This window comes from Melanerpes formicivorus, unplaced genomic scaffold, assembly GCF_026170545.1.
Source record: "Melanerpes formicivorus ecotype bairdi unplaced genomic scaffold, bMelFor1.0.p_v2 SCAF_15, whole genome shotgun sequence".
NCBI classification, from domain to species: Eukaryota; Metazoa; Chordata; class Aves; order Piciformes; family Picidae; genus Melanerpes; species Melanerpes formicivorus.
In genome coordinates this window covers 14,671,854-14,690,710 of record NW_027142367.1, presented here as the reverse complement: position 1 = coordinate 14,690,710, position 18,857 = coordinate 14,671,854, and the positions used below count along the sequence as shown (strand labels likewise).

The window sequence follows — 18,857 nt, the reverse complement described above, 5'->3', positions numbered from 1 at the left end:
GGCCCTGCTAAAAGATGATCACTGTCTTTCTTACAGCCCCCCTTTAAACACTGAGAGGCAGCAGTAAGGACTGCCTTGAGCCTTCTCTTTCCTGTTCTGAACATTCCCAGCTCTCTCAGTCTGGCTTCATAGGAGAGGTATTTCAGTTTTCTAGTCATTTCTGTGTCAGTCCTCTGGACCCACTCCAACAGGTTGACACCTTTCCTGTGCTGAGGACTCTGGAGCCGAACACAGTACTCCAGGTAGGGTCTCACCAGGGTGGAGTACAGCGGCAGAATCCTCTCCCTCAACCTTCCGGCCATCCTGCTTTTCTTCCACCAACATTCACAAAGCCTTCTCTGGAGGACTGCTATCACTCTACTTAGCCCCCAGCCTGCCTCGACACTGGGGATTACCTTGATCCGAGTGTAGGACCTTCCACTTGGCCTTGTTTAATCTCCTGAGATTCACATGGGTCCTCTTCCCATAAATATGTTCCCACTCACAGGAATATATTTCTAACTCCAAAGGAGAAAGAAATACAACTTGGAACACCACCACAATATGCATCTACAAATGCAAAAATTGAATCAAAGTGTCTGATCAAGCCCAGAGAAACAGATGAATTATGATGAAGAACAAATCCTGCTGCATCAGTTGCAGCAAAAGGCAATTATTAGTCAATCCCAGAACTGCACAAATAATCTTTCCTACCAACTAGCTCTTCCACACCACCTAGTGCCTTTCTTTGGGATGCATATCCTGAAGTGTGAAGTGTCAGGCAGAGCTGAACATAATTACTTGTGCTCTGGAATATCTGGAATTCTAAGTTTCCTAATGTCTCTGTGGCATGTTTTCGATTTGAAAAATCTGTTTGCTGTCCTGAATTCTCTGAGCAGCAGCACCAGCATGTTGCTAGTGCCCCAACAGCCTCATTTGTTTTGCTTGTCTGGTGTGTTGTCATGAAAACATGTTGTGTGGACATCTTGTTACTTTAAACGAAGTCAAGATGTGTTCAGCTCACAAGCATTTAATCCTTAAAAAATAAGGAATGCTTTAAAAGGTTTGTTGTTGTTGTGGGTTTTTTGTTTGTTAAAGAGCTTCCCAGGATAAACAGGCAACTCTACTAGACAGGCAGAGGTTGGTTTCTTCTTCCAGGCAGCCAGCACCAGAACAAGAGGACACAGTCTCAGGCTGCGCCAGGGGAAGTTCAGGCTGGAGGTCAGGAGGAAGTTTTACACAGAGAGAGTGATTGCCCACTGGAATGGACTGCCCGGGGAGGTGGTGGAGTCACCATCACTGGAGGTGTTCAGGAGGAGACTTGACAGGGTGCTTGGTTACATGGGTTAGTTGATTAGGTGGTGTTGGATGATAGGTTGGACACGATCTTGAAGGTCTCTTCCAACCTGGTTTATTCTATTCTATTCTACTATGTACAGTGATCAAAACCAATCTGGTATAATTGTTTTCAGCTGCTTCTTTCTCAAACTGCTGGGGCAAAACTGTAGCAAGAACTAACAGTTCTCTGCATCATCCAGACGTTCAGCCCTAAAGTCAGTGTCCTAGTAAACACATTCACTAACAAGAGAAACTGAAAATTATTATTTAAAGGTTGTTTACTTTTGTATCATTCCATAATGATGTTTGGAGAAGCCCCTGCAAGTCATTAACACCATTGATCAGGAGGGGCACCTGTTTCTGAGCAGCTAATATTTTGATTTGTCCAGTATCTGAGGGGGGCCTACAGGAAGGCTGGGGAAGGACTTCTCAGGATCTCAGGTAGTGATAGGACTAGGGGGAATGGAATGAAGCTGGAGGTGGGGAGATTCAGGCTGGATGTGAGGAGGAGGTTCTTCCCCATGAGAGTGGTGAAACCCTGGAATGGGTTGTCCAGGGAGGTGGTTGAGGCCCCGTCCCTGGAGGTGTTTAAGCCCAGGCTGGACGAGGGTCTGTCCAACCTGATCTAGTGTGGGGTGTCCCTGCCCATGGCAGGGGGGTTGGAACTAGATGATCCTTGTGGTCCCTTCCAACCCTGAATGATACTATGATACTATGATTGTTCTTTCTCAGAAAGTACTAAGGGTGAAATGTTAGGCTTGGTGCTGCTCATGCCTCTTACACAGTAAACTATCTTATTTTCTGCAGACTATTTGTAATTTAAGAGTGATTTTCTCCCCCTTTTGTTTCAGCACAGCTATTGTGACCAGTTTCACACACACACTAAAATAGGAAACATTTTCCAAAGGTAGCACATTGATCCTTAAACAATACTAAGCTGGGCTGCTTTATTTCTCCCACCTTGTGTCTTTTTATACTTCTACCAGACCTTGGAGATTTCGCCAGAAGTTTTGAACAATGCAAAATATTCCTGAATTTTGCCCCCCCCCCCCTTTTTTTTTGTGTGTGGCAAACTAAGTCCCTCTACTCTCCCCTAGTGCTGATCTTGAATAACAGATCAAATACAGATCAACAGCCCATTGAGGAATACTTCACTTCAGTGTCTAATAAGGTTTATTTACTAAACCTCTGAATTGTAAATAAGAACCACCCAACCTCCATAAATTGAACTTTTAGCTTCTGCTGAGAAACTATCTGCTGAATAACTACACCTAAAAAAAGGAAGGTGGAAAATAAGTAAAATAAAGAGAAGTTAGGGAAAAGCAAGGCTTGGCTGAGTCATTAATAAAAAGATAAGCAAGAGCCAATGGTTACAGCAAGGCAAGAAGGATGAATGTTCTCACCAAGCAAGGGTGCAGTCCAGTGGTACCTGAGCAAGGAGGACGAAGAAGGAGAAATAAGAGGAAACAGTTTGGGCAACATCCCAGCGATGGCCATGCAAATCCACAGTGATGAAGGAGGTTCAAGTTTAGGCCTGTAAGTCATGTCAGCAAAGGAAGGATGAGCAAAATGAGAGGTCAAAGCACAGGAATACCCACTGCATAGTGCAGAGAAAGGTCAACAATGAGAGCTGCAAAGCCCCCTGGTGCATTCAAGACCCTGGGAACTAAAGCTGAACTTACTTGGGAGCGAACTAAATCCATATTCAGATTTTCTAGTGATCTGTGAATAACTAGAGGGGGCAAGAAGGGGAGAAGGATGAGCATTTTCTTTGGCACAGCATGTTCCACTTATGCTGAATACTGACAAAGAAATCAGGAAAGCATATTTCCCAGAAATATCAGTGCTCGTGGTACTCCTCTTTTACATAAAAGAGCAGGTGGTGCAGCATATGTGTGTGATGTGCAATTCCAACTTTCAGCTCCTTCTCCTTTAGAGAATTTAAGGCTACCTTTCCTAACTCCTAGGCTGTTCCCTGGTATGTCATATAGAATAAGAAAAGATATGTAATGGTGTTATGCAGCCTGTTGTTAGAAGTGGGGGGTTGGGGGAGGGGAAAGTATGCTATCTTCATCAGGTACTTTAACCTGTTTCTCTAGACTCCCTGATTCATTAATTTTGGCCTCATTTGAGAACAAGAGTAATCTCCCTATCCTTAGAAACCCAGACAGACCACTTAGTGGAGATAATTTCAGCTTTGTTACTCCAAGAAACTTTGGTATTACCATAGAATCATGGAATGTTAGGAGTTGGAAGGGACCTCTAGAAGTCATCAAGTCCAACCCCTCCTGCCAAAGCAGGATCATCTAGGGCAGGCCACACAGGAATGCGTCCAGGCAGGTCTGGAAAGTCTCCAGAGAAGGAGACTTCACAATATCTCTGGGCAGCCTGATTGATGGCTCTAGCACCTTCACACTGAAGAAGTGTCTCCTCGTGTGGAGGTGGAACTTCCTGTGTTCCAGCTTGTAGCTCTTGTTCCTTGTCTTGGGCACCACTGAGAAGAGCCTGGCACCTTCATCTTGACATCCACTCCACAGATATTTAGAGACACTGGTCAGATGTCCTCTCAGACCTCTCTTTTCCAGATTAAACAGCCCCAGGGCTCTCAGCCTTTCTTCATAGCAGAAATATCTCAGTCCCTTCATCATCCTCATAGCTCTCTGTTGGACTCTCTCCAGCAGATCCCTGTCTCTCTTGAATAAGGGAGCCCAAAACTGGTTATGATATTCCAGGTATAGTCTCACGAGAATACAAAGGATACCCTTCCAGTGCCTTAGATAAAAGCTTCAGCTAACAAATGAGGGCCCTGATTTCTAACTATCAGGATAGTATTTTCAGTGTCAAATATAGTATAAGCAGAAAAACTTCCTTAAAAGATATACAGATATATATTTAAAAAATAAGTATGCATTGATAGTGACATTTTCAACACTTGCAAGTTCTCTTATTCATGCTTGTTTAAGAGATATTTTTCCCCCATATTCCTGCTACTAAACAAACTTCACTTTTATCTACAGATGGCTTCTTTAATGTATCAAAACACATATCTAATAATTTGCAAGAGAGTTAATTTGTATGCAAATTTAATTGCCAGGTTTGGGGATCTTAACTCAAATGAGAACTGGAACCTGATTTACTAATTCAAAATGAGAAAAGTAGGTCTTTCATTAAAGTTTTTCACTGCCTTTTAAGGAGAATGGGGTATATCACAAGTTAAATGGATGTAAACACTTTTACTAGTGGCTGCTTGCTTTAGATGATACCTCTACACCTAACATTAATGAAAGCCAAAAGAAAGAGATGAAAGACAGAGAATTCTGTAAAAATCCCCTTTGATATCTTTCTTGAGTTTGGTTTTTTTGACTCTTAAATCCTGTCTATCATTTACTGAAGGATGTAGTAGTTAAAAAGCATACCTGTCAAAATAAAATGAGTTTTCTGGGTCTCCTCCAGAAAATGTTAGCAAATAAAAAAGTTGACGTGTTATCAACCTGTGGTTTTGTACAGAGCTCTGCAATAGAGGCAATTGATAGTTGAGCCAAAAGAAAAATTAAATTAAAAAGAAAAAGAGGAAAAATACTGATGAACTTGTTACTATGATTTATTTGAATGCTTTAGACAGATGTTGCAGCATTCCACAAAGCCTAAATACTTCTAGAAATCTTTTCAGTGAATGTGACTTAGTAGCTTTGATTGGCCTAACCTTTCTAAATAAAGAGATTTAAATCAAAATATATGAAAAGAAAAAAAATAATAATTGCTGATTTCTGACTGCAGAGTCTGCTACAGATTTATTTTAGTGGAAAATTGTGGCGCCATGGAATAGACTATAGGAACACACCGCTAATACAATCCAAGGCTTGCAATAAATCAGTGCAATATTGATAGAGGTACCAAATCCATCATATATTATGGTACAATGTCTATAATGGTGTATTTATTTCTTTCTGATCAATTTACTGGGTAACTGTTTCCAGGGACATGTTATACAAGAACATGCTGTTACACAGTATACACATTTCCCTATTAGTTCAACAGCTGTCACAGTTTCAGAGCACTGAATACATGCAGGTATAAAGGATCCAAGTTATACTGCTCTGTAAATGAGGCACAAAAGCAGAGATTTATTGAATGATGAGAGCAGACTCAAGGGGTCTCCAGGTAAAAATAATGAAATTAGCTAAATACCATATGACTAAACAGCTCCTGCTCTACCACCACCATTTTTGCACCCATACCAGAGCAAAACCCTTAATCAGCCAAGATACCACACAGAGGAGCTCAGCCACAGTAAGGAGGCTCAGCCAGCACCCATGGATGATGATGATACTGGAGGAATCATCAATCATTGCCCTACCTAACAACCGGGGGGCCACTAGGCCCCCCGGCCTTTGTTGTCACCACCACCATCACCCAGTGTGCACCATGGGCACTCACCAGTGATGAGAGGAGGATCCCTCAGCCCAGATGGGCTCAGCTTGGGGCTTCTGCTTTTCCTGGGGGGATTAAAAAGGGGAGTGGGTGGGGAGGCCAAGTGGCCACACCTGGGGTGGGAGGAGACTCCAACAGAGCCCAGGTGCTCTAGGATTTGAGGAGAAAAAGGAGGAAAATGGGCAGGTGAGGGACTTTTAGGGTGTCAGGTAATAATAGGACAAAGGGGAATGGGGAAAAAAAATATAGAAATGGGTAGATTCAGACTGGATGTTAGGAAGAAACTCTTCACCATGAGGGTGGTGAGACACTGGAATGGTTTGCCCAGGGAGGTGGTAGAAGCCCCATCCCTGGGAGTTTTTAATGCCAGGCTGGATGTGGCTCTGGGCAACCTGATGTAGTGTGAGGTGACCCTGACCATGGCAGGGAGGTTAGAGCTGGATGATCCTTGAGGTTTCCTCTGGCCCCAGCAATTGTATGACTCTAAAACAATTTTGCAGTTTAGGCTGGATGTTAGGAAGAAATTCTTCACAGAAAGAGACTGGCCATTGGAATGGGCTGCCCAGGGAGGTGGTGGAGTCACCGTCCCTGGAAGTGTTTAAAAAGAGACTGGATGAGCCACTTGGTGCCATGGTTTAGTTGATTAGATGGTGTTGGCTGATAGATTGGACTTGATGATCTTGAAGGTCTTTTCCAACCTGGTTAATTCTGTGATTCTGTAAGTGTAATTACAGGCACAAACAAATATGGTTTCACTGCCTACCCTCAAGCAGCAGCTGATGTTTGTTTGTTATGTTACCTACAGATCTATGTCCATCCCAAATGTATGTGCAAAAAAGCAAGCATAGAACTGTTTACAAGATGCCAATTTTGAAAGTATTGCAGACAAAATTCACAAAATGTTTACCTCTAAGATCACCTAGCATTTGTTCAGATGTTTGCCAAGACAATTTCTTGTCATACATAATCTGATAGAACTCTGAGATGCTACCCAGTCTTTTTTTTTCTCCTTTTCTCTTGTATCATCCATTTTTCTGCAGATTCCCTGCAGGATGAGTTGGTTTAGCTGTCTGATGACAGAAACTACATTTCTCAGCATGTGGGTGGGAAGAAGGGATTAATTTTCTATCTGCTGAGTGAATCAGCCAACTCATCCTGTGGGCTCAAGCTTGCAAGTGAAAAAATGGTAAACAGGACCTTTCAGTAGCTGTCTGAATTCAAACACAATGAAAATCTGTCCTTGTTACTCTGCAGTTTGGAATCCAAGAATATGTGAGATGACTTGGAAAGCCTTCAGCAGAAATCACACAGCCAAGCAGTTTATTCAAGCACGAAAGGTGGTTCATATTTGCAAACAGAATTGCATGTGCCATGTACCACATCTGTGACCCAAGTCTCCGCATTGGCCAGGTGGCATGCTGCCCAAGCTCTTACAAGAGCACAGTCACAACTCAGCAATAAAGTAGCAGACACCAAGTTTGATTTTAGCTGGCAATTGCTTCTTTTAGCTTCTTGTGCAGGTGGATTTTCTGTGTTGTTCTAGAGTTGCAATCTAATAGTACAGCATAAATCTAGTGATTTCCATTAATTACTCTCACTAGATGCTGGAATAGAGGTAGGAGAGTGTTTTGAAGCTTACATCAGTCTCAGCTAGAGGTGGGCAACTCTCAGCATAGACATCTGCCTAAAGTGTGCCCTCATCTGCCCTGGTAATGATTCCTGGAACTGCTGTGAAATCCTGCTTGTGGTACTTTAACTTGACTGAGGGTCACACCTACAGACAGGCACTCTATTAATCCCTCTCCCCAAAAGGACAGGGTAATAAAATGTTCATGGGTCGAGGCAAAGACAAGGAGATCGCTCACCAATTACCTTCAGGAGCAAAACAGACTCAACTTGGTGAAAACTAGTTTGATTTTTGCCAGTCAAAATAGATTTGAATTATAAGAAATAAATAACTCAACACAACACATGCTTCTTTTCCAGGTTCAACTTCACTCCTCCATTCCCAGATTCTACTTCACTCCTCCATTCCCAGCTCCTCTACACCCTTCCACTGAGTGGCTCAGGGAGATGGAGAATGTGTGCTCTCATCAGTCCATAACAGCTCCTCTCTGCTGCTACTTCCTTCTCTTATTTCTCCTCTGCTCCAGAGCAGGTCCTGTTGAGTATGCCCTCGCCTTCTGCAAAGGGCATTGGATTAGATGACCTTTGAAGATCCCTTCCAACCCAGACCATTCTATGATTCACAGTAGTGACAGCAATATTGTCAGTTACCCAGGTTTGACTTCACTGTCACAGGGTCTAACCTTTATTCAAATGTCTCTTTTCCTGCTTAGACAAACAAGACTTTTGTCAGTCCCGCATATTATTTTCTTCAGATAGCTTTTGGTTTAGTCATATATCATCCTTCAAGACATGTTTCTTAGTGAAGGCATTCTAGAGTTTATTTTGCTTTGCTTTTGTGATTTAACTGTATGGTGTATGATGAGGACCATGGCTAAGAATACTTCGATGCCTGTAGTGAGCTGGTCTAAAGATCAGACTAGCTTTACCCCTGCGTACTGTTGGACATGAGCAGGAAAAAACATGTTAATGAAATCATAGGGGGGGAAAAAGAAACATAATGCACACTGTTTTGTCACAACACTTCAGAAATCAAGTCAGGATATTTCAGAGTTGCAGCTTGCACTCTTATCACATCTTTCTTAACATTCAGTTGTATAAATTTGTTGAAGCCATTTATATTTTATCTGTTAGAAATTAAAATACTCTCTATATAGTAGGAGTTTGCATTGTTGCACAGAATTATTAAGTTCTTTGGCTCTTCTCATTCATCTTTATATTAAAAAAAATGTCTGACCTGCAAACTTTGATTTTAAGTAATTTAGAAACATATTAAACAGTGGAGGATTTAGTGAAATTAAAATGAAAATTAAAAAGAGAGAGAGAGAGAAAAGAGAGGAAGAAAACAGAAAATGCGGTCTGACAATACCTGTGTCATCTTTCTGCTCTGCATGAGTGCTCCACTTTACAAGTTCAATTTTCTGACCTGACCTTCCTTGAGTTGGAATACCACTTCCAAGACACAGGTATGCTTCTGGTGTGATCCAAATATTTATTAGCCTGTAATTCACACTGAATTTAGGTTGCCCTTGCTTACTACAGAGGGGGCTGGACTAGATGAACTTTAGAGGTCCCTTCCAAACCAGACCATTCTATGATTTTATGACCTGTCTTAACGCTGATCAACAATTTCTTATCTAAAAGACAGTGAAATTGTAACTGAGGAGTAGGAGGAAAAATAAAGATATTCAATCATCAAACCTTCTAACTTTCAGTCTATTTCAAAAAAGTTTATTGGTTTAATTTTAGATTAAAAAAATGAGAAAGAAATTATTGAAAGAAAGAAATCTTTCTTTGAGACAGCAGCTGTTTTTTCCTCACAGCTAAATTTGTTATGTCTCATATAGCTCTAACATGGCTAAAGTTAAGGCTTGATCCTTGTTTTCTTAGCTGAGGGTGATGCTTGTACACCAAATGAAGATTAAATGCTTTGACTGCATCATGACAGTGATGATCCTCCCCCTCTACTCAGCCCTGGTGAGACCCCACCTGGAGTACTGTGTCCAGTTCTGGAGCCCCTATTACAAGAGGGATGTGGAGGTGCTGGAAGGTGTCCAGAGAAGGGCCACAAGGATGATCAGAGGGCTGGAGCACCTCTCCTATGAGGACAGACTGAAGGAGTTGGGGCTGTTCAGTCTGGAGAAGAGAAGGCTCCAAGGTGACCTAATTGTGGCCTTCCAGTATCTGAAGGGGGCCTACAGGAAGGCTGGGGAAGGACTTCTCAGGATCTCAGGTAGTGCTAGGACTAGGGGGAATGGAATGAAGCTGGAGGTGGGGAGATTCAGGCTGGATGTGAGGAGGAGGTTCTTCACCATGAGAGTGGTAAAACCCTGGAATGGGTTGTCCAGGGAGGTGGTTGGGGCCCCGTCCCTGGAGGTGTTTAAGCCCAGGCTGGATGAGGCTCTGGCCAGCCTGATCTAGTGTGGGGTGTCCCTGCCCATGGCAGGGGGGTTGGAACTAGATGATCCTTGTGGTCCCTTCCAACCCTGAATACTACGATACTATTCCAACCCTGAATACTACGATACTATTCCAACCCTGATACTATGATACTATGATACTATGAAGTACACCAGGCAAAGTCAACTCAATAGAAGAACAGACTTATTTTTTTTCTGATTATCTAAAGATACAATAGAAAAACATATTTATTTATTTTTTATTTTGCTGTTCTGAGTAATTCTGAGGTTCAGAAAGAGCAATTATAAATTTACTACAAAAAAAAACAAAAAACATATTAACTGCTTAAAGTAGTTCGTGAGTTTTTGAAGTATGAAATATCTGGAACACTCATCTTGGCCTCTGGCATGGTTCCACACTGTCTCTTGAAGCTGTCATTAGAGAACTGTGAGTTCTTGGAAAAGTTGTTTCACTGTAAACAAGAGAGTGAATTAAAAACTAAAAGCCTATACTACTTGGAATAGTCTGGCTTAATTTATATGGCTTTGCTTATATGGCTTACTTCAGAGGGGACTGATCTAGATGAGTTTTGGAGGTCCCTTCCAACCCAAACCATTCTACGATTCTATGAAACATTTCAACTTCAGTTAAGAAAAGAGAAAGTGTGCTGATGCTGGTCATTTTGGCAGCATAGTGAGCACCATGCTGTAAAAATCACCTACTAAAGCAAGCATTTAGCATTCAACTCCTGGCTTATTTCCTGAGAGAAACTACTGAAATAGGTTCAAATGTCATAAATCGCACTTCATGATACGGCTTGGCACCTGCAGTCCACACCAGTGTTTATGGCCCAGCATAGATCTATGAAATGTCTCTCATATTCATAGCTAATATAATGTGCAATGTTATGTTAACAGTAGGTTTTTTACTTTGCTTCTGGGGATAGCTGAAAGACATTGGGAGTTCTAGGAAATGGAAACGTGGATGTAATAAAAATAATTTATGAACAAACAAAAATCTCTGGGTGGACATATTTTTCTAACTTGCATCAGAGCTGAATCTTCTGCTTCATGTTTTACTGGAGCAAAATTTACTGACATGAATGACAATTCTTTGTCTTGTAGGTCCTTTAAGGGGCTAATCTCCTGCTGTGATTGTCTGGAGGTAACACAGTGGGGTGAAGCCATTTAGCAGCTAAGCTTCCACACTTGCTCATTCCTCTGCCATGGTGTTATAAGTTGAATTAGGTCCCCCAGTAAGAGGAATAAGAGGAAAATAAACCTTTAATGAGTTTCTAAGATATGGCTACATACTGGCTGAATGTTAATAAAAAAAAAAGCAAGTCACTAAAACAGAAGTACAGGAGTTTTCCCTTTCTGACTTATCCTGAGTCAGACAATTAAGTGAGAAATCCTCTCTTAATTCTTATTCTCCCACGTATTGTAATCCTTTCAAGACATTAAATATTAGTGGATTACTGGCTGTTAGTGTAAGGCTTTGCTATAGAAGCACATTTTTGTTAAGCAATAGTAATAAAGGATTTCCTCTTGGCATTCAAACACAGGTATTTGGAAAGCAAATATGTACCTTTAAACAGAAAATGTGGGACAGAGTAATAAGGGCTTTGTGATTGAAAGAGTGGCCAATGCTTTAAAGACAAATTCATGTTTCTTTTTTTTCTATTTCTAGGGTCTCCTCCCACCTTAGCATATATAGACTTGCTTTTGCTATTCTCTATTTATCAAATTCAGATTGAAAATTCATGATGACCACATCCTGGTCTCCAAGCTGGTGCAGCATGGGTTCCATGGATGGACCATTCAGTGGACAAAGAACTGGCTTGATGGCTGCACCCAAAAGGTGGCTGTCAATGAGTCCATGTTCTAGTGGAAGCCAGTGACAAGTGGAGCCCCTCAGGGATCAGTACTGGGACCAGTCTTGTTTAACATCTTTGTTGGCAACAAGTAAAGTGGCATTGAGTGCACCCTCAGCATGTTTGCTGGTGACACCAAGCTGTGTGGTGCAGCAGACATGCTGGAGGGAAGGTAGGGCATCCAGAAGGACCTTGACAGCCTGGAGAGGTGGGCCCATAACAACCTCATGAGGTTCAACAAGACCAAGTGCAAGGTCCTGCATCTGGGTCAGGGCAATCCCAAGCACTGATATAGGCTGAGTAGTGACTGGCTTGAAAGCAGCCCTGAAGAAAAGCACTTGGGGGTGCTGGTGGAGGGGAAGCTCAACATGAGCCAGCAGTGCACACTTGCAGCCCAGAAAGCAAATCACATCCTGGGCTGCACTAAAAGAAGCATAGCCAGCAGGTCGAGGGAGGTGATTCTCCCCCTCTACTCCACTCTGGTGAAACCCCACCTGGAGTACCATGTCCAGTTCTGGAACCCTTATTACAGGAAAGATCTGGCCATGCTGGACCATGTCCAGAGAAGGGCCACAAGGATGGTCAGAGGGCTAGAAGCCAAATGAAGTCTCCTATGAAGACAGGCTGAGTTGGGGTTGTGCAGACTGGTGAAGAAAAGGCTCTGAGGAGACCTTACTGTGGCCTTTGAGTATCTGAAGGGGGCTACAAGAAGGCTGGTGAGGGATTTTTAGGTTGTCAGGTAGTGATAGGACTAGAAAGAATGGATCCAAACTAGAGGATGGGAGATTTAGATTAGACACTAGGAAGAAGTTCTTCACCATAAGAGTGGTGAGACACTGAAACAGGTTGCCCAAAGAGGTGGTGGAAGCCCCATCCCTGGAAGCTTTTAAGGGCAGGCTGGACGTGGCTCTGGGCAACCTGCTCTAGTGTGAGGTGTCCCAGCCCATGGCAGGGTGTTTGGAACTAGGTGATCCCTGAGGTCCCTTCCAACCCTGACAATTCTATAATGAAAGGATAATGGGTCAAGAATGGGAAAGCCTAAGCACTTAATAGAGAATAGCAAAAGCAAGTCTATGCATGCTAAGGTGGGAGGAGACCCTAGAAACAAGAAACACGAATTTGTCTTTAAAGCATTGGCCACTCTTTCAACTACAAAGCCCTTACTACCCCATCCCACATTTTCTGTTTACATATTTGCTTTCCAAATACCTGTGTTTGAATGCCAAGAGGAAATCCTTTATTACTGTTGCTTAGCAAAGATTCGCTTCTGTAACAAAGCCTTACACTAACAGCCATTAATCCACTAATATTTAATAACTTGAAAAGATTACAATACATGGGAGAATAAGAATTAATAAAGGATTTCTCAATTATTCAACTCGGGATAAGTCAGAAAGGGAAAATGCCTGCACTTCTGATTTAGTGACTTTCTTCTTTTTTAACATTCAGCCAATACGTAGCCATACCTTCAAATTAAAACTCAAAGAGGTTTATTTTCCTCTTTCTCACACACCACGGCTTCCTCCCCGCAGCCCCGGTACGCTTGCAGGGCGGCAGGAACCTGGGGAGCCAGCCGCGGGGCTTCTCACGGGCAGAGGTATTTCCAAATACCCCCGTTGCGAGCCTGGAGGCGGTGAGCACGCTTCGGCGTGTGTTGAGCCCCAGGCTACCCTGTGCCCGGGGAGCGGCGCCGCTGCCGATGTGCCCGGCCCGCAGCTCCGGGCTAGTCCCACGCTTCAGCCAGCTCGTAGGCACAAAACCAGACCCTGCAGACCCTGCAGACCCTGCAGACCCTGCAGACCCTGCAGACCCTGCAGACCCTGCAGACCCTGCAGACCCTGCAGACCCTGCAGACCCTGCAGACCCTGCAGACCCTGCAGACCCTGCAGACCCTGCAGACCCTGCAGACCCTGCAGACCCTGCAGACCCTGCAGACCCTGCAGCACGCGAAACGGGAGTCAACACCCCTACTAACAACGGGGCTGCAGCCGTCAAAAGCACTGAGGTACCGCCCACGCTCTACATACGGCCAATGAGAGCCGGCTAGCAGAAGATAAGCCAATCAGACCAGAGCTTTCTGACACAGCCCATGTGACTGGTGGCTCTGAAGTCCAATCATCTAGAGTTCTCGCCCTCGGTGGGCGGTACCTCGCGCCCCGGATGTTCTCGTTGGCTCTGGCAACGGTGCCCGGTCGCTGAGGCACTGGCGACGCCGGGCGAAGGAGGGGGGTCGGGACGGGTACCGGAGCGGCCACCTTCCGGGGACCTACGGAGCGTGCTGATCACTAGCGTACTGAACCTGGAGCGGCTGGATGTCGATCTCTTCAGGTGCGCGGGGCTGTTGGCATTGGCCCACCGGGACCAGGCCGACCTCCGTGTCGCTGCGTGCACGGCCGCCGCTCTCTCCCCTGCAGGAGCCGGCACCAGTGGGTACCCGTCACGCAGCGCTTGTTCGGCAGGCAGATGGGGCGGCGGGCGCTGGTGGCAGTCACCCGCGCCGTGAGAGCCGAGGCGTAGGTCCGGTCGCTGCTCTGCTGCTTCCTGCGGGCAGATGGGCGGACACCGGGGAACCGGGGGGATCAGGGCCGCACAGTGGGACAGGCAGGTCAGAGATTAGAGGGGCTGATGCCAGAGTCGGGGGGTGCCCGGGGCTGAGAGATGGCGGGGCTTGGGGAGAACGAGGTGCAGAGGGGTCGGGGAGACGGTGAGTTATGGTGGGAGTGGTGCCAGGCACCCAATTCAGTTGCAGAGGGGCTGGGAAGCCGGGGCTGAGCCCCATGGGTGGGGAGGTGCCACCATCCTGGCTCCGGCACAGCAGAAAGGGTGTGTGGGTGGCACTGCCAGCTCAGCCCCTCTGGCCCCAGCGTTCGGCCTCTGTAGATCAGGTCCCCTCCGTGGTGCGCGGCTGCGCAACAGCAGAATGTCCCTCCACTGGGCCAGGCGACCCTAAGGTGCCGGTGCTGTACAAGGTGGAACAGACCCAAACAGGAAACGGCTTCTCTGTTCGTTCCATAAATGCCGTCCAGCACGGGAAGGCAATCTTCACCTGCCGGGCCTCTTTCCAGCTTTCTCAGGAGAGTCCAGCACTGCACCAGTTCACCATGCCTTCTGTGCCATCCCCTGAGGATCTGCTGACACAAGAGGAGCTCATAGAGAAGTGCGTACTGTGAATGGGATCAAAGTGCACGCTGGGGACACCCTCTGTGGCTGGGGCTTAAGAAGGCACAGGGAATGGGATGACTGCCTGAGGACACCTCAGATAGGACTGGGGCAGGAGCCAAGAACAGGACAGGGTAGCACCTGGAACAGGACAGGCGCCTTGGTGTGGCTGTGGCTCCCCACTCTAAAGCTGTTGCCTGCGGGACATGCCCTTGGCCTGCCTGGCATTAACCTCTGTGTTGGTCTACAGGGATCCTAACTGGGCAGAGAAGTACAAGAAGCACCTCCACAAGATGCTAGGAGAAGATGTGCCAATGGAAATCAAATCCATCAACCCAACAGATAAATTTTGTGTGGAGCCAAAGCAGCTCTTCTGGGTGTGAGCCCAAGGGCACATAGGTGAGTGCAGCTGCCCGGCCAGCTGGGCACACAGGCTTGGGCACGTGATGGAGCAGGATGAAAAGGCTGCAGTTTGTAGTTTGCCTGCACCAAGGCCTGCAGACAGGCCAAGGGATTCTGAGGCTGAAGTACAGATGTGGGTGCTGGAGTGTGAAGTGATGGCCATGTAGTGTGCTCAGCCATGGTAGGCATTCCCCAGGGGTCATGGCCAGGGGAGTGGGGCTGCAGCTGACCCATGGAACTCCTGGGGCTTTGCCTGGTGCCACAGGCTTGTCCTACAGCCAGCCCACAGTCACAGGCAGTGCTGATTCTTTGCAGGAGAGACTGATACGAAGGTGCACTGCTGCGTGGCTGCCTACATCTCGGACTATGCCTTCCTGGGCATGGCACTGCTCCTGCACTGGCAGTACCACACCAAGTTCATGGTGTCCCTCGACCATTCCGTGTGGTTCCATTCACCATTCAGATCAGACCACTGGATGCTGTGAGTGTGAGAGCCCCTGGTTTGGTGAGTACTTGCCATGTGCCCTGGGCTCCCGTACAGCAAAGGTCAGCCCTGCCTGTCCTAGGGGTGCCAAAGGCCACAGTCTGACAAAGCCTCTTTGCAGGTAGGTCCCAGGCACTGGTGCGGGGACGGCTGTGGCGCAGGGATGGGGTCCTGGCTGTCATCTGTACAGAGGAAGGAGTCATCGTGCTAGAGCCAACGCAGAGCAAACTCTAGCTGAGGAACTGTTATGATTGTATGGTGGTTATTAATATTTAATAGACAGAATGATTAATAAAAATATTAGTAACTTTATTAATTTTAAAAAATCCTGTGGAAAATATTAATAAAACCTATTTACTGGTTCAAAATACTCAGTTGTGGAACAGATACCTCACCAGCAGGAACATTTGCTGATGACACCAAGCTGGGAGCAAGAGTTGATCTGCTGGAGGGTAGAGAAGCTCTGCAGAGAGACCTCGACAGGCTGGACAGATGGGCAGAATCCAACGGCATGAGATTGAACACATCCAAGTGCCGGGTTCTGCACATTGGCCACAACAACCCCATGCAGTGCTACAGGCTGGGGTCAGAGTGGCTGGAGAGCAGCCAGGCAGAGAGGGACCTGGGGGTACTGGTTGATGGTAGGCTGAACATGAGCCTGCAGTGTGCCCAGGCAGCCAAGAGGGCCAATGGCATCCTGGCCTGCATCAGGAACAGTGTGGCCAGCAGGAGCAGGGAGGTCATTCTGCCCCTGTACACTGCACTGGTTAGGCCACACCTCGAATCCTGTGTCCAGTTCTGGGCCCCTCAGTTTAGGAAGGATGTTGACTTGCTGGAAAGAGTCCAGAGAAGAGCAACAAGGTTGGTGAGGGATTTGGAACACAAGCCCTATGAGGAAAGACTGAAGGAGCTGGGATTGCTCAGCCTGGAGAAGAGGAGACTCAGGGGTGACCTTATCACTCTCTACAACTACCTGAAGGGAGGTTGTAGACAGGCAGATGATGGTCTCTTCTCCCAGGCAACCACCAACAGAACAAGAGGACACAGTCTCAGGCTGCGCCAGGGGAAGTTCAGGTTGGATGTTAGGAAGAAGTTCTATACAGAGAGAGTGATTGCCCATTGGAATGGGCTGCCCAGGGAGGTGGTGGAGTCACTGTCATTGGAGGTGTTCAGGAGGAGACTTGCTGGGGTGCTTGGTGCCATGGGTTAGCTGTTTGGGTGGGTTGGATTGGTTGATGGGTTGGACACGATGATCTTGAAGGTCTCTTCCAACCTGGTTTGGTTTATTCTAATAAAGTTTATTCTAATAACATGTAACAATTTAAACAATATTAGAAAAGTCCAAAACCAACAATAATTTAAACAGTAAAGGAAAACAGAAGAACATCAGCAACATGCTGGATTGCCCACAAAGGGCAGGGGACTCTAGAATTCTCTAGGGCAACAGACCTTTTAACAGATGCTTATAAAAATCAAATTTCATAATTACTCACTGCAAATCACTTTAGTGCCCTGGGGGAAGCAAAGTGGAACAGACGCAGCAGATGCCTTCTTCCCACCAAGACTTTATTGAATAAAGTCCTTTTATTATGGAAGTTTTATGGGAAGTTCCTGGCAAGACGCACAGCCCGTCAGAAGCCTTTCCATTCCCTCATATCCCAGCTCAAGTCCTGTCTGCTCCCAAAGCCTCCTGCATAGGCTCAGCTGGTTCCTGGCCCTGTGGCATGGACTAACTACAGAGAAAGTGCATTTTCACATCAGCAGGGCAGGGGCTCTGGTGCCCCATCCCCACCCATGGCATCACCCTTGCAGTTCCCTGGGTGTGACCCTGGTGTGACAATCACCACATCACCAATCATAAGGCATTTATCAGTGCTGTAAAAAGTAATTTCAGTGTCACAAGGGAAGACTGAAGACTCGTGATCAGTGATGAGAGGTATAGCTGGAATGAGGAAAACTCAGCAATTGGGAAATCAGACAAAAAAAGAGTGAAGCTTAATGAAAGCATGAAATGTAAAGGGTGCACATTTTGGCAACTTAGAGAGCTGAAGTAAAGCATTAAGTCAAAAGAAGACAGAACCAGCAGTGAAAGGGATCAAATAGATCATTAACAAAGAAGCCATGGAAAAGTGCAAGATGCTGAGGGAAGGAGAGAGAGATTTAAGGTGAAATTAGATAGGAAAGCTGAACTGTGGTGATATGACTTGAAGAGATAGGATATGGCAGCAGTTACAAAGAAGAGACTTCCTGGAAGTCTCAAAAGTGAAGGAAAAAATGAGAGTCACTGCAAGAAATTATGAGTCCCAACCCCAGCAGTCTGATCTGATCTACAATGGGTGGGTGCAAACATGAGCAGGTCAGATGAAATGATCCAGGTGTCTGTAAATCACAAGCTTGATTGACAGCAAAACTCCCATTAGTGGCTGTATTTTTGTTCCCTTTCAGTTTATTTTATTCCAGATAAAGGAGAAAGAGAACAATAGGAATGGCCACAAAAATCACAAAGACAGCACACAAGGGGTGGAGGTTCTGAGGATAGGTAAGTGGGATGGGAATATCAGGCATGCAGAATGGCAGTAGGAAAGGAGTATAGTGTCAGAGAGCTGACTGCAAAACTCGGAGCGCTGGATCTGCTTTTTTGCACTTGTTTGAAAGGGAAGAGTACAACAAATGAAAAAAGGACCTAAAAATAGTGTAGTAGTATGGCATGAGTAGCTTATATGATATATTTGCTCAGAATATGGATATAGATAACTGTGTGAAAGATGTATAAAATTTGCATGGAACAGGACTAGCAAAAAAAAATAAATAGAAAATGCTATGAAAACATTACTTAAAATTTATTTGCTCTTTGTTGCTCTGGGTGAAATCTGATAGTCACTGCTGCAATATCTGTGAGCAAACAAAAGCATTCATGGACAAAAAAAAGGCCCCAAACCCAATGAAATAAATAAACAAAAAGCAAGCAAGCAAACAAACAAACAAAACAAACAACAAAAACAACCAAACCAATCAAAATACACACACAAAAAAAAGGATGATTTAGTTTTTCAATGCTTGTGAACTCAGAAGATGCTCAGAAACAAAGGTAAATGTCAATCCAACCACTGAAACTCCCATGAAATATCTCTTAAGCTACATCAAACCATTGCAAAATTAATTGCA

At 45.3% G+C, this 18,857-nt stretch overlaps 1 long non-coding RNA gene across 3 annotated transcripts; it reads left to right on the top strand.

Annotated features, from left to right (window-relative positions):
- The first annotated feature begins 13,811 nt into the window (after positions 1 to 13,811).
- Positions 13,812 to 16,181, top strand: LOC137445713 (uncharacterized). 3 transcript variants are annotated; one of them, XR_010988461.1, is made up of 5 exons: positions 13,812 to 13,975; positions 14,713 to 14,804; positions 15,057 to 15,205; positions 15,524 to 15,713; positions 15,814 to 16,181. It is a non-coding gene; the product is annotated as an uncharacterized lncRNA (long non-coding RNA). The 3 variants fall into 3 exon arrangements; XR_010988462.1 differs by having other exon boundaries at positions 14,674 to 14,804; XR_010988463.1 differs by lacking the exon at positions 14,713 to 14,804.
- Positions 16,182 to 18,857: the final 2,676 nt, after the last annotated feature.